The 25,986-nt window shown below is 38.1% G+C and overlaps 1 protein-coding gene and 1 long non-coding RNA gene across 3 annotated transcripts in view; one reads left to right on the top strand and one right to left on the bottom strand.

Annotated features, from left to right (window-relative positions):
* CPNE4 (copine 4) overlaps positions 1–25,986 on the top strand; it is a 629,469-nt gene that overhangs the window by 490,900 nt on the left and 112,583 nt on the right. The window lies entirely within an intron of this gene.
* The window catches only part of LOC309659518, a 51,625-nt gene continuing 34,856 nt past the window's right edge, over positions 9,218–25,986 (bottom strand). Inside the window, exon 2 of the long non-coding RNA XR_014262855.1 lies at positions 9,218–14,750. This is a non-coding gene — a long non-coding RNA (uncharacterized lncRNA). The remainder of the gene's footprint in view (positions 14,751–25,986) is intronic.

Genomic DNA, 25,986 nt, shown 5'->3' with positions numbered 1-25,986 from the left:
CTCATAACAGAAAAATTAGACTTTAAAATAAAGAATGTTACAAGAGACAAGGAAGGACACTACATAATGATCAAGGGATCAATCCAAGAAGAAGATATAACAATTATAAATATATATGCACCCAACATAGGAGCACCTCAATATATAAGGCTACTGCTAACAGCTATAAAGAGGAAATCGACAGTAACACTATAAGAGTGAGGGATTTTAACACCTCACTTACACCAATGGACAGATCAGCCAAAATGAAAATAAAGAAGGAAACAGAAGCTTTAAATGACACAATAGACCAGATAGATTTAATTGATATTTGTTAGACATTCCATCCAAAAACAGCAGATTACACTTTCTTCTCAAGTGCGCACAGAGCATTCTCCAGGATAGATCATATCTTGCTTCACAAATCAAGCCTCAATCAATTTAAGAAAATTGAAATCATATCAAGCACCTTTTCTAACCGCAACACTATGAGATTAGAAATGAATTACAGGGAAAAAAACGTAAAAAACACAAACACTTGGAAGCTAAACAATACGTTACTAAATAACCAAGAGATCACTGAAGAAATCAAAGAGGAAATAAAAAAATACCTAGAGACAAATGACAATGAAAACATGACGATCCAAAACCTATGGGATGCAGCAAAAGGAGTCCTAAGAGAGAAGTTTATAGCTATACAGGCCTACCTCAAGAAATAAGAAAAAGCTCAAGTAAACATTCTAACCTTACGCCTAAAGGAACTAGAGAAAGAAGAACAAACAAAACCCAAAGTTAGCAGAAGGAAAGAAATCATAAAGATCAGAGCAGAAAAAAATGAAATAGAAAAAAAAACAATAGCAAAGATCAATAAAGCTAAAAGCTGGTTCTTTGAGAAGATAAACAAAATTGATAAACCATTAGCCAGACTCATCAAGAAAAAGAGGGAGAGGACTGAAATCCATAAAATTAGAAATGAAAAAGGAGAAGTTACAACAGACACCGCAGAAATACAAAGCAACCTAAGAGACTGCGACAAGCAACTCTAGGCCAATAAAATGGACAACCTGGAAGAAATGGACAAATTCTTAGAAAGGTATAACCTTCCAAGACTGAACCAGGAAAAAACAGAGAATATGAACAGACCAATCACAAGTAATGAAATTGAAACTGTGATTAAAATCTTCCAACAAACAAAAGTCCAGTACCAGATGGATTCACAGGTGAGTTGTATCAAACATTTAGAGAAGAGCTAACACCCATCCTTCTCAAACTCTTCCAAAAAGTTGCAGAGGAAGGAACACTCCCAAAGTAAATCTATGACGCCACTATCACCCTGATACCAAAACCAGACAAAGATACTACAAAAAAAGAAAATTACAGACCAATATCACTGATGAATATAGATGCAAAAATCCTCAACAAAATACTAGTAAACAGAATCCAACAACACATTAAAAGGATCATACACCACGATCAAGTGGGATTTATCCCAGGGATGCAAGGATTCTTCAATATATGCAAATCAATCAATGTGATACACCATATTAACAAATTGAAGAATAAAAACCATATGATCATCTCAATAGATGCAGAAAAAGCTTTTGACAAAATTCAACACCCTTTTATGATAAAAACTCTCCAGAAAGTGGGCACAGAGGGAACCTACCTCAACATAATAAAGGCCATATAAGAAAAGCCCACAGCAGACATCATTCTCAATGGTGAAAAACTGAAAGCATTTCCTCAAAGATCAGGAATGAGAAAAGGATGTCCACTCTCACCACTATTATTCAACATAGTTTTGGAAGTCCTAGCCACAGCAATCAGAGAAGAAAAAGAAATAAAAGAATACAAATTGGAAAAGAAGCAGTAAAACTGTCACTGTTTGCAGATGACATGATACTATATATAGAGAATCCTAAAATGTCACCAGAAAACTACTAGAGCTAATGAATGAATTTGGTAAAGTTGCAGGATACAAAATTAATGCACAGAAATCTCTTGCATTCCTATACACTAATGATGAAAAATCTGAAAGAGAAATTATGGAAACACTCCCATCTACCATTGCAACAAAAAGAATAAAATACCTAGGAATAAACCTACCTAAGGAGACAAAAGACCTGTATGCAGAAAAGTATAAGACACTAATGAAGGAAATTAAAGATGATACCAACAGATGAAGAGATACACCATGTTCTTGGATTGGAAGAATCAATATTGTGAAAATGACTATACTGCCCAAAGCAATCTACAGATTCAATGCAATCCCTATCCAATTACCAATGGCATTTTTTACAGAACTAGATCAAATCATCTTAAAATTTGTATGGAGACACAAGAGACCCCTAATAGCCAAAGCAGTCTTGAGGGAAAAAAATGGAGCTGGAGGAATCAGACTCCCTGACTTCAGACTATACTACAAAGCTACAGTAATCAAGACAATATGGTACTTGCACAAAAATAGAAACATGGATCAATGGAACAAGATAGAAAGCCCAGAGATTAACCCACGCACCTATGGTCAACTAATCTATGACAAAGGAGGCAAATGGAGAAAAGACAGTCTCTTCAATAAGTGGTGCTGAGAAAACTGGACAGCTACATGTAAAAGAATGAAATTAGAACACTCCCTAACACCATACACAAAAATAAACTCAAAATGGATTCAATACCTAAATGTAAGACCGCACACTATAAAACTCTTTGAGGAAAACATAGGAAGAACACATGTTGGCATAAATCACAGCAAGATCTTTTTTGATCCAGCTCCTAGAGTAATGGAAATAGAAAGAAAAATAAACAAATGGGACCTAATGAAAGTTCAAAGCTTTTGCACAGCAAAGGAAACCATAAAAAAGACAAAAAGACAACCCTCAGAATGGGAGAAAATATTTGCAAATGAATCAACGGACAAAGGATTAATCTCCAAAATATATAAACAGCTCATTCAGCTCAATATTAAAGAAAAAACCCAATCCAAAAATGGGCAGAAGACCTAAATAGACATTTCTCCAAAGAAGACATACAGATGGCCAGGAAGCACATGAAAAGCTGCCAACATCACTAATTATTAGAGAAATGCAAATCAAAACTACAATGAGGTATCACCTCACACCAGTTAGAATGGGCATCATCAGAAAATCTAGAAACAATAAATGCTGGAGAGGGTGTGGAGAAAAGGGAACCCTCTTGCACTGTTGGTGGGAATGTAAATTGATACAGCCACTATGGAGAACAGTATGGACATTCCTTAAAAAAGTAAAAATAGAATTACCATATTATCCAGCAATCCCACTACTGGGCATATACCCAGAGAAAACCGTAATTCAAAAAGACACATGCACCCCAATGTTCATTGCAGCACTATTTACAATAGCCAGGTCATGGAAGCAACTTAAATGCCCATCGACAGCTGAATGGATAAAGAAGGTGTGGTACATATATAAAATGGAATATTACTCAGCCATAAAAAGGAATGAAACTGAGTCATTTGTAGAGACGTGGATGGATCTAGAGACTCTCATACAGAGTGAAGTAAGTCAGAAAGAGAAAAACAAATATCATATATTAATGTATGTATGTGGAACATAGTAAAATGGTATGGATGAACCAGTTTGCAGGGCAGAAGTTGAGACACAGATGTAGAGAACAAACGTATGAACACCAAGGGGGAAAACCACGGTGGGGTGGAGATGGTGGTGTGCTGAATTCGGTGATTGGGATTGACATGTATACACTGATATGTATTAAATTGATGACTATTAAGAACCTACAGTATAAAAAAACAAACAAACAAAAAAACAAACAAAAAATTAAATACAAAGAAAAAATATTGAAAGCAGCAAAGGAAAAGCAACAAATGACATACAAGGGAATCCCAATAAGGTTAAGAGATTATATTTCAGCAGAAACTCTGCAAGCCAGAAGGGAGTGGCAGGACATATTTAAACTGATGAAAGGGAAAAACCTACAACCAGTAATACCCTATCCAGCAAGGATCTCATTCAAATTCGACGGAGAAATTAAAAACTTTACAGACAAGCAAAAGCTAAGAGAATTCAGCACCACCAAACCAGCTTTACAACAAATGCTAAAGGACTACTCTAGGCAGGAAACACAAGAGAAGAAAAAGCCCTAAGACAACAAACCCAAAACAATTAAGAAAATGGTAATAGGAACATACATATTGATAATTACCTTAAATATAAATGGATTAAATGCTCCAACCAAAAGTGATAGACTGGCTGAATGGATACAAAAACAAGCCCTGTATATATGCTGTCTACAAGAGACCCACTTCAGACCTAGGGACACATACAGACGTAAAGTGAGGGGATGGAAAAAGATATTCCATGCAAATGGAAATCAAAAGAAAGCTGGAGTAGCAATTCTCATATCACACAAAATAGACATTAAAATAAAACTATTACAAGAGACAAAGAAGGACACTACATAATGATCAAGCTGTCAATCCAAGAAGAAGATCTAACAATTGTAAATATTTATGCACCCAACATAGGAGGACCTCAATACATAAGGCAAATGCTAACAGCCATAAAAGGAGAAATCAACAGTAACAAAATCATAGTTGGGACTTTAACACCCCACTTTCACCAAAGGACAGATCAACCAAAATGAAAATAAATAAGGAAACACAAGCTTTAAATGATACATTAAACAAGATGGACTTAGTTGATACTTATAGGACATTCCATCCAAAAACAACAGAATGCACTGTCTTCTCAAGTGCTCATGGAACATTCTCCAGGATAGATCATATCTTGGGTCACAACTCAATCCTTGGCAAATTTAAGAAAATTGGAATTGTATCAAGTATCTTTTCCAACAACAATGCATTGAGACTAGATATTAATTACAGGGAAAAAATGTAAAAAATCAAAACACATGGAGGCTAAAACATATGCTAGTAAATAACCAAGAGATCACTGCAGAAATCAGAGAGAAAATCAAAAAATACCTAGAAACAAATTACAATGAAAACACGATGGCTCAAAACCTATGGGGTGCAGCAAAAGCAGTTCTAAGAGGGAACTTTATAGCAATACAATCCTACCTCAAGAAACAAGAAAAATCTCAAATAAACAACCTAACCTTACACCTAAAGGAATTAGAGAATGCAAAACAAAAAAATCCCAAAATTAGCAGAAGGAAAGAAATCACAAAGATCAGATCAGAAATAAATGAAAAAGAAATGAAGTAAACAATAACCAAGACAAAAAAACTAAAAGCTGATTCTTTGAGAAGATAAACAAAATTGATAAACCATTAGCCAGACTCATCAAGAAAAAAGGGAGAAGGCTCAAATCAATAGAATTAGAAATGAAAAAGGAGAAATAACACCTGACACTGCAGAAATACAAAGGATCATGAGAGATTACTACAAGCAACTATATGCCAATAAAATGGACAACCTGGAAGAAGTGGACATATTCTTAGAAAAGCACAACCTTATAAGACTGAATCAGGAAGAAATAGAAAATATAAACAGACCAATCACAAGCACTAAAATTGAGACTGTGATTAAAAATCTTCCAACAAACAAAATCCCAGGACCAGATGGCTTCACAGGTGAATTCTATAAACCATTGAAAGAAGAGCTAACACCTATCCTTTTCAAACTCTTTCAAAATACAGCAGACGGAGGAACACTCCCAAACACATTCTATGATGCCACCATCACCGTGATACCAAAATCAGACAAAGATGTTACAAAAAAGGAAAACTACAGGCCAATATCACTGATGAACATAGATGCAAAAATCCTCAACAAAATACTGGCAAACAGAATCCAAAAGCACATTAAAAGGTTCATACACTATGATCAAGTGGGATTTATCCCAGGAATTCAAGGATTCTTCAATATACGGAAATCAATCAATGTGATATACCATATTAACAAATTGAAGTGTGAAAATCATGTGATCATCTCAATAGATTCAGAAAAAGCTTTCGACAAAATTCAACACCCATTTCTGATAACAACTCTCCAGAAATTAGGAATAGAGGGACCTTACCTCAACATAAAAATGGCCATATATGACAGACCCACAGCCAACATCGCTCTCAATGGTGAAAAACAAACCATTTCCACTAAGATCAGAAACAAGACAAAGTCACTCTCACCACTATTATTCAACACAGTTTTGAAAGTTTTAGCCACAGCAATCAGAGAAAAAAAAGAAATAAAAGGAATCCAAATTGGAAAAGGAGAAGTAAAACTGTCACTGTTTGCAGATGACATGATACTATACATAGAGAATCCTAAAGATGCTACCAGAAAACTACTAGAGCTATTCAATGAATCTGGTAAAGTAGCAGGATACAAAATTAATGCACAGAAATCTCTTGCATTCCTATACACTAATGATGAAAATCCTGAAACAGAAATTAAAGAAGCACTCCCATTTACCATTGCAACAAAAAGAATTAAATACCTAGGAATAAACCTACCTAAGAAGACAAAAGACCTGTATGCAGAAAAGTATAAGACACTGATGAAAGAAATTAAACATGATACCAACAGATGGAGAGATATACCATGTTCTTGGATTGGAATAATCAATATTGTGCAAATGACTCTACTACCCAAAGCAATCTACAGATTCAATGCAATCCCTATCAAATTACCAATGGCATTTTTCACAGAACTAGAACAAAAAATTTCACAATTTGCATGGAAACACCAAAGACCCCGAAGAGCCAAAGCAACCTTGAGAAAGAAAAATGGAGCTGGAGGAATCAGGCTCCTGGACTTCAGTCTATACTACAAAGCTACAGTAATCAGGACAGTATGGTACTGGCACAAAAACAGAAATATAGATCAATGGAGCAGGATAGAAAGCCCAGAGATAAACTCACGCACATATGGTCACCTTATGTTTGATAAAGGAGGCATGAATATACAATGGAGAAAAGACAGCCTCTTCAATAAGTGGTGCTGGGAAAACTGGACAGGTACATATAAAAGAATGAAATTAGAACACTCCCTAACACCATACACAAAAATAAACTCAAAATTGATTAAAGACTTAAATGTAAGGTCAGACACTATAAAACTCTTAGAGGAAAACATAGGCAGAACACTCTGTGACATAAATCACAGCAAGATCCTTTTTGACCTACCTGCTAGAGAAATGGAAATAAAAACAAAAATAAACAAACGGGACCTAATGAAACTTAAAAGCTTTTGCACAGCAAAGGAAACCATAAACACGACGAAAAGACAACCCTCAGAATGGGAGAAAATATTTGCAAATGAAACAACGGACAAAGGATTAATCTCCAGAATACACAAGGAGCTCATGCATCTCCATATCAAAAAAACAAACAACCCAATCCAAAAATGGGCAGAAGACCTAAATAGACATTTCTCCAAAGAAGATATACAGATTGCCAGCAAACACATGAAAGAATGCTCAACATCACTAATCATTAGAGAAATGCAAATCAGAACTGCAATGTGGTATCACCTCACCCTGGTCAGAATGTCCATCATCCAAAAATCTAGAAACAATAAATGCTGGAGAGGGTGTGGAGAAAAGGGAACGCTCTTGCACTGTTGGTGGGAATGTAAATTGATAGAGCCCCTCTGTAGAGCAGTATGGACGTTCCTTAAAACACTAAAAATAGAACTACCATACAACCCAGCAATCCCACCACTGGGCATATACCCTGAGAAAACCATAATTCAAAAAGAGTCATGTACCACAATGTTCTTTGCAGCACTATTTACAATAGCTAGGACATGGAAGCAACCTAAGTGTCCATCAAGAGGTGAATGGGTAAAGAAGTTGTGACACATATATACAATGGAATATTACTCAGCCATAAAAAGAAACGAAATTGAGTTTTTTGTAGTGAGGTGGATGGACCTAGAATGTGTCATACAGAGTGAAGTAAGTCATAAAGAGAAAAATAAATACCGTATGCTAACACATGTATATGCGATCTAAAAAAAAATGGTTCTGAAGAATCTAGGGGCAGGGCAAGAATAAAGACGCAGACGTAGAGAATGGACTTGAGGACATGGGGAGGGGAAAGGGTAAGCTGAGACGAAGTGAGAGAGTGGCATTGACCTATATACACTACCAAATGTAAAATAGGTAGCTAGTGGGAAGCAGCTGCATAGCACAGGTAGGTCAGCTCGGTGCTTTGTGACCACCTAGAGGGGTGGGATAGGGAGAGTGGGAGGGAGACACAAGAGGGAGGGGATATGGGGATATATGTATACGTATAGCTGATTCACTCTGTTATACAGCGGCAACTAACACAACAATGTAAAGCAATTATACTCCAATAAAGACGTTTAAAAAAAATGTGGAGAGTGCTCTCTCTAGAGGTTTCTGCTGAAAGCAGCACTTGACATTGCTGCCTATATTCTGATGACTAGAACTCAGTCATACAGCCACACTGAACTGCAAGAGCAGCTGAGAAATGTGGTCTAGTTGAATTTTGGGTGTTTTTTGGTGACTATCGAGCTGGCTCTTCCATGGGGAGACACTGGTAATATCCCATTTTGCAGATGAGAAAACTGAGAAAACTGAAATCACTTGAATAAATTCATGGAACTTGCAAGTGACATAACCAGATTCAGGTCTGTCTGACTCTGTCCAGTAAAACTCTCTGTGATGGTGGAATATTCTGTACCTGTGATGTTCAAGAGAGTAACCCACTGCACATATGTGGCCAAAGTCATCCTTGCCCACGCTCTCCTCTCTTTCTCTTCAGGAAGCCTTCCTATTTTCACTCATCCCATGCTGGGAACACATTCCTTCTTCTCCAATAAACACCATCCCAGGAGAAAATTTCACCCCTTCATGTGTCAAGCCTCCACTGCTCATGGGAGTCCTCCTCTGCCAAGTTCCAAAGGGAGGGGAATGGGTGTCCTGAAAATGAGGCCAAAAGTAGGTACTGCCATGCAAAGATAATCTTTTCATCAGTGAGAATCAAGTCTGATTTCCTCAATATCTAAGAAGAGAGAACACCTTGTCAAAGCAAGTGCTATGTTTTTTCTCCCCAGGAAACTATATAATCTGGTCTTACATAAAAAAAAGAACTTTGCAAGTTAGTGTTTGATGGGTACACATTTTCAGTGGGGAAGATGGGAAAGTTCCAGATGTGGATGGTGGTGATGGGTGCACAGCAATGTCAATGTACTTAATGCCACAGAGCTGTGCACTTAAAACGGTTAAAAGTAGATTTTATGTTATGTATCGTTTTCCACAAAAAAAAAAAAAATGTGTGTGATAAAAGAATCTTCTTCCTGTTGATGTGACTTTGAACTTGCTCCTCATGGAACACCTGCTTGGCGTTACTGTACTAAGGAGCGTTTGAGTCCTGCCCATACCTGGCAAACCTCACCTAGGATGGCTCTTGCTCTCACTGCAGCCTGGGATGAGGGTCTGGCAGCTCTGCAGATGCCCAGACTCCTCCCTCTCCCTCTCAGAAACCCTTGTGGGATACAGGGGTGGTCCTTCATTGCACCGTTATGAGTGAAAAGTATAGAAGGGTTGGCATGATCTGGTACAACTCTTTTGTGGGGAAAATGGTCAATCTCTGTCTGGTCAAGCTATGTCTGATTAACTCAAAAAAGATTTTTGAGGAAATTACCTTTGGAAAATACTTTGAAATTCTGAACTAAGAGAACCAAATAAACACTAATCAGTGCCCTGGTGAGATCTCTCATGTAAAGTGAAGAGGGAGCCGTGTTGTCTTCCAAGGTGGACATTTTCCTGTTAGAACATCTATTCCAATAAATCGTGATTTATTGCTGTGAGGAGAAGCAATTTCCTCACATTATTTAACCCTTCTATGCCTGCATCTGCACTGAAAATTAAGATAGCTAACCAGCTCCTGGGAAGATGCTTGGGGAGAACTAGGCAGCTGGACCAAGTTGCTGAATGATGATGGGGAGGGAATGTTCTAAGGAAAGTATGAGGATGCTCTGTGCATCCTTGAGGCATAATTCAACCTGATGGGGCTCCCTGTCCTGTCTGAATAATGCTCCATGTGGGCAACATGGACATTCTCTTATGCCGGTTGCTCTTGTTTGCTTGTTCGTTTGTGTTTATTTAGGCCACTTTTCATCGTTCATTGCACCACTTTGTTAATGTTGAAGCTGAAAATGTTGCCTCAAGATCTCAATTTTCATTTTTGCGCTTTTGGAAATGTTTTGAAATGTAGCCTTGTCAATAGGAAGGTCTTCACAAATTGAGTTGACATCCCGAGAGGCCATTGTACTGAGTCCATTTCTGTAGGGCATTCAGTTACTCTCCCACATTTTAAACATTAAAGAGGAATGTAGGTTTTTTGAAAAAAGTATTGTAATCTGCAACCATCCTGGGCATTTCTTGTGGAAAGTCTTTTCAATAGAATTTTCAAATAAAACATTAAGAGAGCTCTCTCTTAGGAAGAAGGATAGCTTTTATAGAGTTCTTGAGGCCAAGAGAAGTGACCCTTTCTTAGGTGCTGGGTAGAACAGTCCCACAGGCCCTCCTCCTCAGGAGCTGGAGGAGGTGTCAGCATCTTTTCATGGCCACGGTGCTCATGAAATCCCATCTGCTATAAGGTGCTCAGACTTCCAAAAAGGGTTGGGAAAGGCCAAGATTTTGTCTCTGGGGACCACATGAAACCATTGTCAGGGGAGAACATACTGACTGACATTATAAGAAATAAAGTATTTGTCCCCTGGGAGCATGTGAGGACCTTCCTTCCTGTGACCTTAAACTCACGACAGAGGATGCAGATGCCTTTGAGCCATCCCAATAAGGAGAAGAAAGCTAGAATGATCATTACCCTGGCCTCTACCCAATGAGTTAGAAACAAGTGAGATGCCTCCTCGTGTTGCCTAGTGTGGCCGCTCAGCTAGACAGCTCCAGCCCAGGCCCTGTCCACCAGCTGTGGTCTCCAGCTTCTTTGCTTAGACAGCCACTCACACTTGATGGGTCCTGGAAAAAGTGACTCATGTAAGAGTCAGATCCCTACATCAGGAGGCCAATATATGAATTTATAAAAATTTTAATATAATTTATTATTTATTTAATAAAAATTATAAGCATGCTCCACCATACTCCTTCCCTGATGTCTAAACCTTTGTGAAGCAGAGTTAGCCATCAGAACATTGCTTGGTGAGCATGGAAAAATCAAGGCCAGGGCATATGAGGAGTCTTGAGAGATTCTACTGTGGTCAGCAGCTGGACACAAAGACCCTTTGGAGAGTCTGATTAAGTTAGTCAAATAGGATATTTGCCTTTTAAAAGGCAGAATACATGAACTCATTAAGGCTGATCTCTGGACTCCAGAGCCCTGGGATGAGCCATGGTGAGTCTTGTCAAAATATAATTTCCAAAAAGTTAAAAGCATAACCCATCCAACTGTCAATGATCATGTGTCAAAGATTTTAATCAACTCATTCATGAATGAGGAAACCAATACGATGATAAACTATTTTCCAAGAGGAATAGGGTTTACACAGTCTTTTTCTTTAAACATGACTAAGATTTCTAAACACAAAATTGATCAGTGTCCTTCACAGCAATAAATCATAAACTTCAGGGTTATCTTTGCTACTAGATAGAAATCAATGCATCATATGTAAGTTTAACATATATAACTTCACAGAGTCTGAGCTCTTAATTAATAAATAATAAAGAGCAAAATCATGCAAAGGTACATTCTTGTAGGGAAATCAATCATCCTTGGGCCTGTTAAACAATGCTTCAGTATGCCATTGAAAGAAATTGCAGTCACACGCTTGACTTGTTTCCAGGTTATGGATAAATTTTCTTAAACTCATTGGTCCCCTAGTTCACATTTCTATAAAGTGATACGTGCCTGAAATTCCTATCTGTCCTCCTTTGTTCCCTCTCCATCTCTGAATGGCTGGCACATTGTTAACTTTCAGATGTCAGCTCGGAACCCAACTGCTCAGAGATGCCTTCCCAGAGCTCGTCGTTCATACATACCTTCCTCCAAGTACTCTCTATCTCATCACCCCATTAATCTCTCTGATGGCACTTACCCTCATCTGTCATCATCATGTTTATTTGTTTACATGTTTATTGTCTGTCTGCTATACTGAAATGCAAGTACCAAGGTCCTAGGGAAAGGAACTGGCCTATATAATTCACCTCTATATCCTCAGCTCCTAAAACAGTGCTGGGCGTAGAGTGAATGCTTGATAAATATCTACCTAATTGATGGAGGCATGCATGCATGCATGCATGGGTGCATGGATGGTTGGATGAATGCCTGCATGGATGCATGGATGCATGGTATGTATGCATGCTTAGTTACATTAGCGACATCTGTTGGAAGACTTCCTGCCAAGTTTTTGCTATTTGGTCTGCCCTTTTAAAGTCTCCAAGAAAAACACTCCTCTCATCTACTTATTCTTACCCTCATATATATTGACACTGCTGATTAACTTATTATTGCCATCTCATCACTTTTGACCTAGGGTACTACCTTTATGTAAGGCAAGGGTAAATGCATTATAGAAATGTCCCTTCCTCATTGTCAGTGTCTTGGAGAACACCCCACTACAGCCCATTTACAATCATACTCTCTCCTAATAGTTTTCTCCCTCGAATTTAAGCACATTCTAACAGTCCTGTAGTGTTGCAAGAAGGAAAGAAAGGAAGGGAGGAGTCTGGATGAGGGAGAAACCAATAGAGAAAGACACTTCTTCAGGATGAGGGCCTGGAATGAAAGCCACAAAGACGATAAACAAGATCTTGGCCTCACCTGGCTGTCACAGCATAGCTTTTGGAGGCCAAAGGGACCTAAATTCCTCTCAGAAAAGGAAAGGGAAGGAAAGCAGCCTTGAGGATTTTCCAAATGTCAAGGATCTCATTTCACAGCATATTTCCTGGTCAGGTATTTACTTCCTTCAGACAATCTCTGAAATAGCTAGGACCAAGTCTAGGACTAACAATGATAAATTCTAGCTCACCTGTAAGCTGTGAGATTTTCAATGGAAAAAATCAGGAGATGGAGGTAGGGTGAGTAAGACAAGTAGGATTCAATTAAGTCCCAGAGTGGGTGAGAAAAAGAAGGACCATCTTCTATATTCTGATCCTCAGAACGTTTTCTATAACTTCCTTTCTTTTTTTTTCTTGTCTTTCCCTTGGCAATTAAACATCTACCCAAATTTTATTGTTGTTGACCATCCAGCATGCCTGGTTGCACTCTCATTTAAAATATGTTATGACAGCTATCTCACGAAAGAGTAAAATCACTAAATGGACTTGTCAGGAAGTATTACCTTCAGCTCATCTCCCCTGGAGACCAGCTAGCCCTCTTCATACGCTCTCTTAAAATTCACTCATCCCTGCTGCTCCCAATAATGAAACCAACTCTTGGAGGTGTACAACGTACCAAACCTCAACAGACCTTTTCACAGGTGAACATATCTAGAACAATGTTGTCAAACTTGAGCATGCATCAGAATCTCCTGGAGGGCTTGTTAAAACACACATATATGGGCTCTAGCCCCAGAGTTTCTGATTCAGTCGGTATGGGGTACAGCCAGAGAATTTCCATTTCTCACAGTTGCCACGGGATGCTGATGCTGCTGGTCCAGAGTTCACAGGCAGAGAATCACTGATACCGAAGAAGCAGTCAAGAGACGACCTCAACGACATCTTTCCTTCAATTCACCCATCTCCACCTTAAAATTTCTCAGTATCGGAATCCATTGTTTCCTTCTTGCCAAAACAAACTTATTTATTCATTCACTCCAGTTCCTCATAATACTCAGACTCTTCCATGGCTAGTCACTGATACAAGTACTTTTTTTTTTAACATCTTTATTGGAGTATAATTGCTTTACAATGGTGTGTTAGTTTCTGCTTTATAAAAAACTGAATCAGCTATACATATACATGTATATATATCCCTATATCTCTTCCCTCTGGTGGCTCTCACCCTCCCACCCTCCCTATCCCACCCCTCTAGGTGGTAACAAAGCACCAAGCTGATCTCCCTGTGCTATGCGGCTGCTTATCACTAGCTATCTATTTTACATTTGGTAGTGTATATATGTCCATGCAACTCTCTCACTTTGCCCCAGCTTACCCTTCCCCCTCACTGTCTCCTCAAGTCCATTCTCTAACAGGTCTGTGTCTTTATTCCCATCTTGCCACTAGGTTCTTCATGATCATTTTTTTTTTTTAATTTAGATTCCAACATATGTGTTAGCATACGGTATTTGTTTTTCTCTTTCTGACTTACAGCACTCTGTATGACAGACTCTAGGTCCATCCACCTCACTACAAATAACTCAATTTCATTTCCTTTTATGGCTGAATAATATTCCATTGTATATATGTGCCACATCTTCTTTATCCATTCATCTGTCGATGGACACTTAGGTTGCTTCCATGTCCTAGTTATTGTCAATAGAGCTGCAATGAACATTGTGGTACATGATTCTTTTTGAATTATGGTTTTCTCAGGGTATATGCCCAGTGGTGGGATTGCTGGGTTGTATGGTAGTTCTATTTTTAGTTTTTTAAGGAACCTCCATACTGTTCTCCATAGTGGCTCTATCAATTTACATTCCCACCAACAGTGCAAGAGGGTTCCCTTTTCTCCACACCCTCTCCAGCATTTATTGTTTGTAGATTTTTTAATGATGGCCATTTTGACCGGTGTGAGATGATATCATTGTAGTTTTGATTTGCATTTCTCTAATGATTAGTGATGTTGAGCATTTTTCATGTGTTTGTTGGCAATCTGTATATCTTCTTTGGAGAAATGTCTATTTAGGTCTTCTGCCCATTTTTGCATTGGGTTGTTTGTTTTTTTGATGTTGAGCTGCATGAGCTGCTTGTAAATTTTGAAGATTAATCCTTTGTCAGTTGCTTCATTTGCAAATAATTTCTCCTATACTGAGGGCTGTCTTTTCGTCTTGTTTATGGTTTCCTTTGCTGTGCAAAAGCTTTTAAGTTTCATTAGGTCCAATTTGTTTATTTGTGTTTTCATTTCCATTTCTCTAGGAGGTGGGTCAAAAAGGATCTTGTTGTGACTTATGTCATAGAGTTTTCTGCCTATGTTTTCCTCGAAGAGTTTTATATTATCTGGCCTTACATTTAGGTCTGTAATCCATTTTAAGTTTATTTTTGTGTATGGTGTTAGAGAGTGTTATAATTTCATTCTTTTACAGGTAGCTGTCCAGTTTTCCCAGCACCACTTACTTAACAGGCTGTCTTTTCTCCATTGTATATTTTTGCCTCCTTTATCAAAGATACGGTGACCATATGTGCGTGGGTTTATCTCTGGGCTTTCTATCCTGTTCCATTTATCTCTATTTCTGTTTTTGTGCCAGTACCATACTGTCTTGATTACTGTAGCTTTGTAGTATAGTCTGCAGACAGGGAGCCTGATTCCTCCAGCTCCGTTTTTCTTTCTCAAGATTGCTTTGGCTATTCGGGGTCTTTTGTGTTTCCATACAACTTGTGAAATTTTTTGTTCTAGTTCTGTGAAAAATGCCATTGGTAATTTGATAGGGATTGCATTGACTTTGTAAATTGCTTTCGGTAGTAGAGTCATTTGCACAATGTTGATTCTTCCAATCCAAAAACATGGTATATCTCTCCATCTATTTGTATCATCTTTAATTTCTTTCATCAGTGTCGTATAGTTTTCTGCATACAGGCTTTTTGTCTCCTTAGGTAGGTTAATTCCTAGGTATTTAATTCTTTTTATTGCAATGGTGAATAGGAGTGTTTCCTTAATTTCACTTTCAGATTTTTCATCATTAGTGTATAGGAATGCAGGAGATTTCTGTACATTAATTTTGTATCCTGCTACTTTACCAAATTCATTGATTAGCTCTAGTAGTTTTCTGGCAGCATCTTTAGGATTCTCTATGTCTAGTATCATGTCATCTGCAAACAGTGACAGCTTTACTTCTTCTTTTCCAATTTGGATTCCTTTTATTTCTTTTTCTTCTCTGATTGCTGTGGCTAAAACTTCCAAAACAATGTTGAATAATAGTGGTGAGAGTGGGCAACCTTGTCTTATTCCTGATCTTAGTGGAAATGGTTTCAGTTTTTCACCATTGAGGACTATGTTGGCTGAGGGTTTGTCATATATTGCCTGTACTATGTTGAGGTAAGTTCACTCTATGCCTAGTTTCTGGAGGGTTTTTATCGTAAATAGGTGTTGAATTTTGTCAAAAGCTTTTTCTGCATCTATTAAGATGATCATATGGTTTTTATTGTTCAATTTGCTAGTATGATGTATCACATTGATTGATTTGCATATATTGAAGAATCCTTGCATTCCTGGGATAAACCCCACTTCATCATGGTGTATGATCCTTTTAATGTGCTGTTGGATTCTGTTTGCTAGTATTTTGTTGAGGATTTTTGCATCTATGTTCATCAGTGATATTGGCCTGTAGTTTTCTTTCTTTGTGACATCTTTGTCTGTTTTGGAATCAGGGTGATGGTGACCTCGTAGAATGAGTTTGGGAGTGTTCCTCCCTCTGCTATATGTTGGAAGAGTTTTAGAAAGATAGATGTTAGCTTTTGTCTAAATGTTTGATAGAATTTGCCTGTGAAGGCATCTGGTCCTGAGCTTTTGTTTGTTGGAAGATTTTTAATCACAGTTTCAATTTCAGTGCTTGTGATTGGTCTGTTCATATTTTCTATTTCTTCCTGGTTCAGTCTCGGCAGATTGTGCATTTCTAAGAATTTGTCCATTTCTTCCAGGTTGTCCATTTTATTGGCATATAGTTGCTTGTAGTAATCTCTCATGATCCTTTGTATTTCTGCAGTGTCAGTTGTTATTTCTCCTTTTTCATCTCTAATTCTATTGATTTGAGTCTTCTTCCTTTTTATCATGATGAGTCTGCCTAATGGTTTATCAATTTTGTTTACCTTCTCAAAGAACCAGCTTTTAGTTTTATTGATCTTTGCTATTGTCTCCTTCATTTTTTTTTCATTTATTTCTGATCTGATCTTTATCATTTCTTTCTTTTTCTGCTAATGTTGAGGGTTTTTTTGTTTTTCTTTCTCTAATTGCTTTAGGTGTAAGGTTAGGTTGTTTATTTGAGATGTTTCTTGTTTCTTAAGGTAGGATTGTATCGTTATAAAGTTCCCTCTTAGAACTGCTTTTGCTGCATCCCATAGGTTTTGGGTCATCGTGTTTTCATTGTCATTTGTTTCTAGGTATTTTTGATCTCCTCTTTGATTTCCTCAGTGATCTCATGAGTATTAAGTGGTGTATTGTTTAGCCTCCATGTGTTTGTATTTTTTACAGATTTTTTCCTGTAATTGATATCTAGTCTCATAGTGTTGTGGTCGGAAAAGAGACGTGATACGATTTCAATTTTCTTAAATTTACTGAGGCTTGATTTGTGACCTAAGATATGTTCTATCCTGGAGAATGTTCCATGGGTACTTGAGAAGAAATTGTATTCTGTTGTTTTTGGATGGAATGTCCTATAAATATCAGTTAAGTCTATCTTATTTGATGTATCATTTAAAGCTTGTGTTTCCTTATTTATTTTCATTTTGGTTGATCTGTCCTTTGGTGAAAGTGGGTTGTTAAAGTCCCCTACTATGATTGTGTTACTGTCGATTTCCCCTTTTATGGCTGTTAGCATTTGGCTTATATATTGAGGTGCTCCTATGTTGGGTGCATAAATATTTACAATTGTTATATCTTCTTCTTGGATTGATCCCTTGATCATTATATAGTGTCCTTCTTTGTCTCTTGTAATAGTCTTTGTTTTAAAGTCTATTTTGTCTGATATGAGAATTGCTACTCCAGCTTTCTTTTGATTTCCATTTGCATGGAATATCTTTTTCCATCCCTTCACTTTCAGTCTGTATGTGTCCCTATGTCTGAAGTGAGTCTCTTGTAGATAGCATATATATGGGTCTTGTTTTTGTGTCCCTTCAGCCAATCTGTGTCTTTTGATTGGAGCATTTATCCATTTACGTTTAAAGTAATTATCAATATGTATGTTCCTATTACCATTTTCTTAATTGTTTTGGGTTTGTTATTGTAGGTCTTTTCCTTCTCTTGTGTTTCCTGCCTAGAGAAGTTCCTTTAGCTTTTGTTGTAAAACGGGTTCAGTGGTGCTGAATTCTTTTAGCTTTTGCTTGTCTGTAAAGGTTTTAATTTATTCATCAAATCTGAATGAGATCCTTGCTGTGTAGAGTAATCTTGGTTGTAGGTTTTTCCCTTTCATCACTTTAAATATGCCCTGCCACTCCCTTCTGGCTTGCAGAGTTTCTGCTTAAAAATCAGCTGTTAACCTTATGGGGATTCCCCTGTATGTTATTTTTTTGTTTTTCCCTTGCTGCTTTTTATATTTTTTCTTTGTATTTAATTTTTGGTGGTTTGATTAATATGTGTCTTGGCGTGTTTCTCCTTGGATTTATCCTGTATGGGACTTTCTGCGCTCCCTGGACTTGATTAACTCCTTTGGGAAATTTTCACCTATAATCTCTTCAAATATTTTCTCTATCCCTTTCTTTTTCTCTTCTTCTTCTGCGATCCCTATAATTCGAATATTGGTTCATTTAATTGTCTCCCAGAGGTCTCTGAGACTGTCCTCAATTGTTTTCATTCTTTTTTCTTTATTCTGCTCTGCAGTAGTTATTTCCACTATTGTATCTTCCAGGTCACTTATCCGTTCTTCTGCCTCAGTTATTCTGTTATTGATTCCTTCTAGAGAATTTTTAATTTCATTTATTTTGTTGTCCATCATTGTTTGTTTGCTGTTTAGTTCTTCTAAATCATTGTTAAATGTTTCTTGTATTTTCTCCATTCTATTTCCACGATTTTGGATCATCTTTACTATCATTATTCTGAATTCTTTTTAGGTAAACTGCCTATTTCCTCTTCAGTATTTAGGTCTGGTGGGTTTTTACCTTGCTCCTTCACCTGTTGAATGTTTCTCTGTCTTCTTATTTTGCTTAACTTACTGTGTTTCGTGTCTCCTTTTCGCAGGCTGCAGGTTCGTAGTTTCTCTTGTTTTTGGTGTCTGCCCCCAGTGGCTAAGGTTGGCTTAGTGGGTTTTGTAGGCTTCCTGGTGGAGGGGACTAGTGCCTGTGTTCTGGTAGATAAGGTTGGATCTTGTCTTTCTGATGGGCAGGTCTGCATCTGGTGTTGTGTTTTGGGGTGTCTGTGACTTTATTATGATTTTAGGAAGCTTCTCTTCTAATGGATGGTGTTGTGTTCCTGTCTTGCTAATTGTTTGGCATAGGTTGTCCAGCACTGTACCTTGCTGGTCATTCAGTGGAGCTGCGTCTTGGCATTGAGATGGAGATCTCTGGGAGGTTTTTGCCCTTTGATATTACTTAGTTCTGGGAGGTCTCTGGTGGACCAATATCCTGAACTTGACTCTCCCACCTCAGAGGCACAGCCCTGACGCCCAGCTGGAGCACCAAGAGTCTGTCATCCACACGGCTCAGAATAAAAAGGAGATAAAAAGAAAGAAAGAAAGAAAAATAAATAAATAAAATATAATATAATAAAGCTATTAAAATAAAAAATAATTATTAAAAGTAAAATAAAACATTTAAAAAGTAATAAAGAAAAAAAGAAACAAAGAAAGAAGAGAGCAACCAAACCAAAAAACAAATCCACCAATGATAACAAGCACTAAAAACTATCCTAAAAAAAAAAAAATACGGACAGACAGAACCCTAGAACAAATGGTAAAAGCAAAATTATACAGACAAAATCACACACAGAAGCATACACATACACACTCACAAAAAGATAAAAAGGGAAAAATATATATATATCGTTGCTACCAAAGTCCACTGCCTCAATTTTGGATGATTCATTGTCTATTCAGGTATTCCACAGATGCAGGGTACATCAAGTTGATTGTGGAGATTTAATCCGCTGCTCCTGAGGCTGCTGGGAGAGATTTCCCTTTTTCTTCTTTGTTCACACAGCTCCTGGGGTTCAGCTTTGGATTTGGCCCCACCTCTGCGTGTAGGTCGCCTGAGGGCGTCCAGGTATGTAGGGAGTTTCTTGCCTTTTGGGAGGTCTGACGTCTTCTGCAAGTCTTCAGTAGGTGTTCTGTAGGGGTTGTTCCACAAGTAGATGTATTTCTGATGTATTTGTGGGGGGGAAGTTGATCTCCACTTCTGCCATCTTGAAGCTCCTCCACAAGTACTTTTTAAATTTATTTTACTGAAGTACAGTTGATTTACAATATTCTGTTAATTTCTGCTGTACAGCGAAGTGATTCAGTTATACAAATATATACATTATTTTTCATATTATTTTCCATTATGGTTTATCACAGGCTATTGAATATAGTTCCCTGTGCTCTACAGTAGGACCTTGTTGTTTATCCATTCTATATAGTAGTTTGCATCTGCTAACCCCAAGCTCCCAATCCACCCCTCCCCCACCCCCCTCCCCTATGGCCACCACAAGTCTGTTCTCTATGTCTGTGAGTCTGTTTCTGTTTCGTAGATAAGTCCATTTGTATCATATTTTAGATTCACATATAAATGATATCATATGGTCTTTCTCTGTCTGACTTCACTTAGTATGAAAATCTCTAGGTCCATTCATGTTGCTGCAAATGGCATTATTTCATTCTTTTTTATGGCTGAGTAATATTCTACTATCTATCTATCTATCTATCTATCTATCTATCTATCTATATCTATATCTATCTATATCTATCTATCTATCTATCTATCTATCTATCTATCTATCTATATCACATCTTCTTTATCCTTTCATCTGTTGATGGACATTTAGGTTGATTCCATGTCTTGGCTATTTTAAATAGTTCTGCTATGAATATAGGGGTGCATGTATTTTTTTTTTAACATCTTTATTGGAGTATAATAGCTTTACAATGGTGTGTTAGTTTCTGCTTTATAACAAAGTGATTCAGTTATACATATACATATATCCCTATATCTCCTCCCTCTTGCGTCTCCCTTCCACCCTCCCCATCCCACCCCTCTATGTGGTCACAAAGCACAGAGCTGACCTTTCTGAATTATAATTTTGTCTAGATATATGCCCAGTAATGGGATTACTGGATCATATGGCAACTCTATTTTCAGTTTTTTGAGGGACCTCCATACGGTTTTCCATAGTGGCTTCACCAATTTGATACAGATATTTTAAAGCTAGAAAGAAGCTTTGGAGTCATCTCATCTATCAATCAGGGATTCTCAACTTTAACACTACTGACATTTGGGGCCAAATAAATCTTCACTGTAGGGGGCTGACCTGTGCATTGTATATTTAGCAGCATCCCTAGCCTGTATCAACTAGATGTCAATAATATACTTGCCATTGTGACAACCAAAACCATCTCCAGACATTGCTAAATGTCCCCTGATGAACAAAATTATCCCGGTTGAGAACCACTTCTCTAGTCAATTGTTTCTTTACTATCTTCCTCTCTGTTGGGGTTTAAGGGTGAAAATGCATGGCATCCCTTCCTGAGTTTGTTCCAATTGAGAAATTAAGACAGATTTCAGAAATATGGAGATCAAAATATCACTTCATTGCTGCTAAAACTGACTCCTGCTAGAGAAGTTTGTAAGTAACAATAGGCGAGGAAGCCCATAGTTAAACTCAGGATGAGCAGAAAATAATTGTGTGGCAACACCAGGGGGCACTGCAGTGGCATGACTAAGGCAGTGGTTCTCAACCTTGGATACATACTGGAATCACCTGGAGACCTTTAAAAAGTATTGATCCCACTTCAGACCAATTAAATAATTTCTGGGTATGAGCCCAAAACATCAGAAATTTTGAAAAGCTGCTGAAGTGATTCTAATGTGCACCCAAGGTGGAGAACCTCTACTTTAACCAAATAGTCAAAGGAAATTTAGTCCCTGGTTGGATATTTCTTAAAGGTACTGAGGAGACAACAGTCTGATACAAGATCTCTCAGGAAGTTTTGTAAGTCTTTTTCAGTCAACTATCTTCAAAATTCGGCTGACATGTAACTTAAATTTATTATAAAGAACATAAAATATTTACAGCCTTCAGAGCAGCCTTCCTGTGAAAATAGAGCATCTAAGTCAGGACTTTGGAGATATGTAAAAAGTCCAGAAGTTCATGATTAATAGGCCCAGTGCTGCAGGCTTTTAATGTGCTGGGGAAGAGGCCCCAGCGGTGGATTAGAGGTGGGTAAAGAGAACCCTTGGGCCACGTTAAGGAATTTTGATTTTTATCCTGAGAACAATGGGAGGCACTGGAGTTTCTATGCAGGAGAGTGACATGGTCATACTTGAATTCTTGGGATCGGTACTCTGCCTATTTGTGGAATTTGGATTGAAGGAGGGCAAGGCTTGAAGCGGGATATCTGGTTAGAAGTCAGGGTCGTCATCCAGGTAAGGGTTACTTACCAGACAGGGATGATTAGACTTTTTACCAGATTGGCTGTTGCACGGAGAGACAGGAAGAGGAATGCCTCAAGCATCAGTCCCTAACTCCTGACTTGGTCACATGGGTGGAAAATGGTACAATTCCTTAAGATCAGACCATCAAAGGAGCAGGAGTTTTGGGGCGAGAATGATGAGTTCAGTTTTGTACCTGCTAAGTTGAAGGTGTGTGGGTCATTCAGTGACAGTTGGCCCAGGGTTGTCTCAGTTTTAGCACAGAAAGTCCTGCATCCCAGGAAACCATCAGTCTTGGGCAAACCAGTACACTAGTCTGGCTCTCAGAAGAGAGAGCTGGGCTGGAGCATGAATGTAAGTGTTGTCAATGAATAGATGGTGTGTGTGTGTGTGTGTTTGAACATGTGTGCAAGTGCACATGTGCATGAGATTAGAAGGAAACACACCAAAATGATGTTAACAGTACACATTTCTCAGTGGCTAAGCAATAAAACTATTTTTTAAGAATTAAAAAAAAATGTTCTACCTTAAGAATGTGTTACTTTTGCAACAAGAAAAAAGAAAAGACCAGTTTAAAATACACAAACAATTTTTAGTATCCATGACAACATTTTCTATTTGCTTAGTCCTTTTTAGTTCCTATTGAAAAAGTAAAAATTGAAGTAATTATTTTTAATAGTCCCTGCGGGTTTTCCTGGTGATAGGCAAATATACCTTATTTTTGTATACAAAAATTATTTTTGGATACATACCTTATTTTGGTATAATTTTGTATACCTTATACAAAATTAGGAAATAGACTATAGATCAATTTGGCTTGCCTCCTCTTAAATTCCAATGTCTTAAAGGCTTAAAGTAACTTTAGGTTTAAAGTAACCTGGCAATAGAGTGACTATCTGGTGATAACAAACTTACACAAGTAGAAGTACTGTCCTTCTATACTTGTGTTAGTTTTCTGAAATGGGTTTGTCTTTTACCCCATTTCTGCATTGTTCATTCTTGATCACAACCTATTATACACAGAGCTGAGTGTATATTTGAGACTGTAGCTGCAGCATCTAACTTCTTTACAAAACATGTGACCACAGGTTTCATCAACTGTTCTTTAAAATCAGTGGGCTGAGAATGACGACACTGGAATGAGGAGGACAACATGGAGGACACTTCTGTGACTTGTCCCAGGTCCCATGGGATCTTGTGCAGCAGTGCTGGGGTTTGAACCTAGGGGTCCTTAGAATCGTGGAATAGAGACCCAGAGAGGAGAAAAGACTGGCCCTGGACAACATGGCTCATTAGAAACCAAATCATGACTTGAACCTGGACTTACAGACAGGAAAAGAGCATTAAGCCCCTACTGTTCACTTGCTGTATGCCAGGTACTTTCCCATCTTCCGTCCCCTCTAATCCACACAACAAAATTGCAAGGCTAACAAAGAAGGAAACTGAAGCTTAGAGATTTGAATAAACCCCTAAAAATTCACAGACCTCTTAAGGACAGAACCTGAGTCCAGGTCTGGTTGACTCCAAAGTCCATCTGATACCTCCTGAAGGTTTCTGGAGGCCCTTCTTTATGTCTCAAATTCTGATGCCTGGGGGAAATGGGGGAATGGGTTCAATTGCTGTCTCCAAGGTAGGAGAAAAAACAAAATAGCAGGTTTGTTTATCCATCATTGTCAATGATTGAAGGATGAGGGAAGAGGAGAAATACCAAGGACTTTCCTGAAACTTAATATCACCCATCACATTTCAGGTGAAGTGCCCTTGCAGTGAACAGCCAGGAAATAAGAACCTCAAGGGTTATTGTAAGCTTGTAAAATCCCAGAGAGCCCTATAGTATTTTAAATCTCTTGGGAGGATCTTGCATATATGTTGGAGAAATCAAGTATAGGCAGAAAGGAGATGGCACCTTGAACAATTCTTTCTCACTTTTCTTAGTGTAAAATAAGAGATGATAAACTCTCCTTTGCTTTTCTGCCTGCTTTGTATGTATTGTGTCTATTTCCAAATGCTTCCCAACATTTTCTCTTTAGAACCTCATGTAGGAGGTAGACAGGACAGGAATTATTATTCCCATTTTTGAAGATAAAAAAGCTGAGTCATAGATTAAATCATTTGCACAGGATATCACAGATAATTAGCAAAAGTGAGAAGAGAAAGTAGGGGAAAGAGCTATTGCTTGAAATCACAATTTTTGTGATGAACTTCTATCAATAAAAGCACTTTCAATATATACATATTTTATTAATTATACACCTTTAATCTTGTACTAATATAGTATGTATATTTTAAATTTTATACAATAATAAAAATTTAAAGACTGTGATAAAAATGAATATAAATGCAAGTGCTAATATTCCCCTTTCACTCCAGTTGTTCACACACCCAGGGTATGGTGATTCCCACCCCCTAGTATCCATGTCTTTCTGTATTTTCCTCCCCTTTAGTGTGGGCAGGACCTGTGACCTTTTAACCAGTAGATACATGAAAAGTGGTGGCACATATTCTTGTGGTTATGTTACATTATATGACAAAGGTGAAGATGTCATTAAGAGCCCTAATCAGTTGACATTTAATTGCTCAAAGGGAGATTATCCTGGTGGACCTGACCTAACTATAGACCCTTTAAGAGAGGACATATGCTTTCCCTGAAGTCAGAGACTTCAAGGAGCAGAGACACTGTCTCTCTGTTTCTGGCTTTCAAGAAAAAAGCTGCCATGAATTCTACAGCCACAAATTCTGCCAACAACCTGAGGGAGGTTGGAAGCAGATCCTTCCTTAATCCAGCATCCAGATGATAATGCAGCCCAGCCCACACCTAGATCTCAGCCTGTGAGAGCCTGAGCAAGGACACAGCTAAGGTGTGTCTGGATTCCTGACCCATGGAAATTGTGAGATAACAAGTGTGTGTTCTTCTAAGCCACTGTGTTGTAGTAACTTGTTACACAACAACATAAACTGAATACACCAGGGACTTCCTTGGTGGCACAGTGGTTAAGAACCCACCTGCCAATGCAGGGGACACGGGTTTAAACCCTGGTCCTGGAAGATCCCACAGGCTTTGGAGCAACTAAACCCGTATGCCACAACTACTGAGCCTGTGCTCAAGAGCCCACGAGCCACAACTACTGAGCCCACGTGCCACAGCTATTGAAGCTTGCATGCCTAGAGCCCGTGCTCTGCCACAAGAGAAGACACCACAATAAGCCTGCGCACCACAATGAAGAGTAGCCCCCGCTCACAGCAACTAGAGAAAGCCCTCATTGAGCAATGAAGACCCAATGCAGCCAAAAATAAATAAATAAATTTATAAATTAATTAATTAATTAATTAAATAAAATAAAATGAATATACCAGAGGGTGGTCTCTGCACCCCCTGGGTTTTGCAGACCTCATTTTCTAGTCAAAAATCTGAGCACCAAGCTCTAGGCACTCTGCTCAGCACTTTACCTGTAACATGTCATTTAATCATCCCTACCTTATGGAGTTGGTATTTTTGTACCTATTTGGTGGTAATAAAACTGAGATCAGCAAGATTAAGCAACTTTCCGCAGTCCCCACAGTCAGAAATGAAAGGCAAGGGTCTTGACCCTCAGCTTGGAGCTGAGAATAAAGCCAGTTACTCTCTTCACTT

This window comes from Balaenoptera physalus (genome assembly GCF_965194825.1).
Source record: "Balaenoptera physalus genome assembly, chromosome: 4".
Lineage (NCBI taxonomy): Eukaryota > Metazoa > Chordata > Mammalia > Artiodactyla > Balaenopteridae > Balaenoptera > Balaenoptera physalus.
Note: the sequence above shows the minus strand (reverse complement) of the source record. Positions and strands in the feature narration are given on the sequence as shown.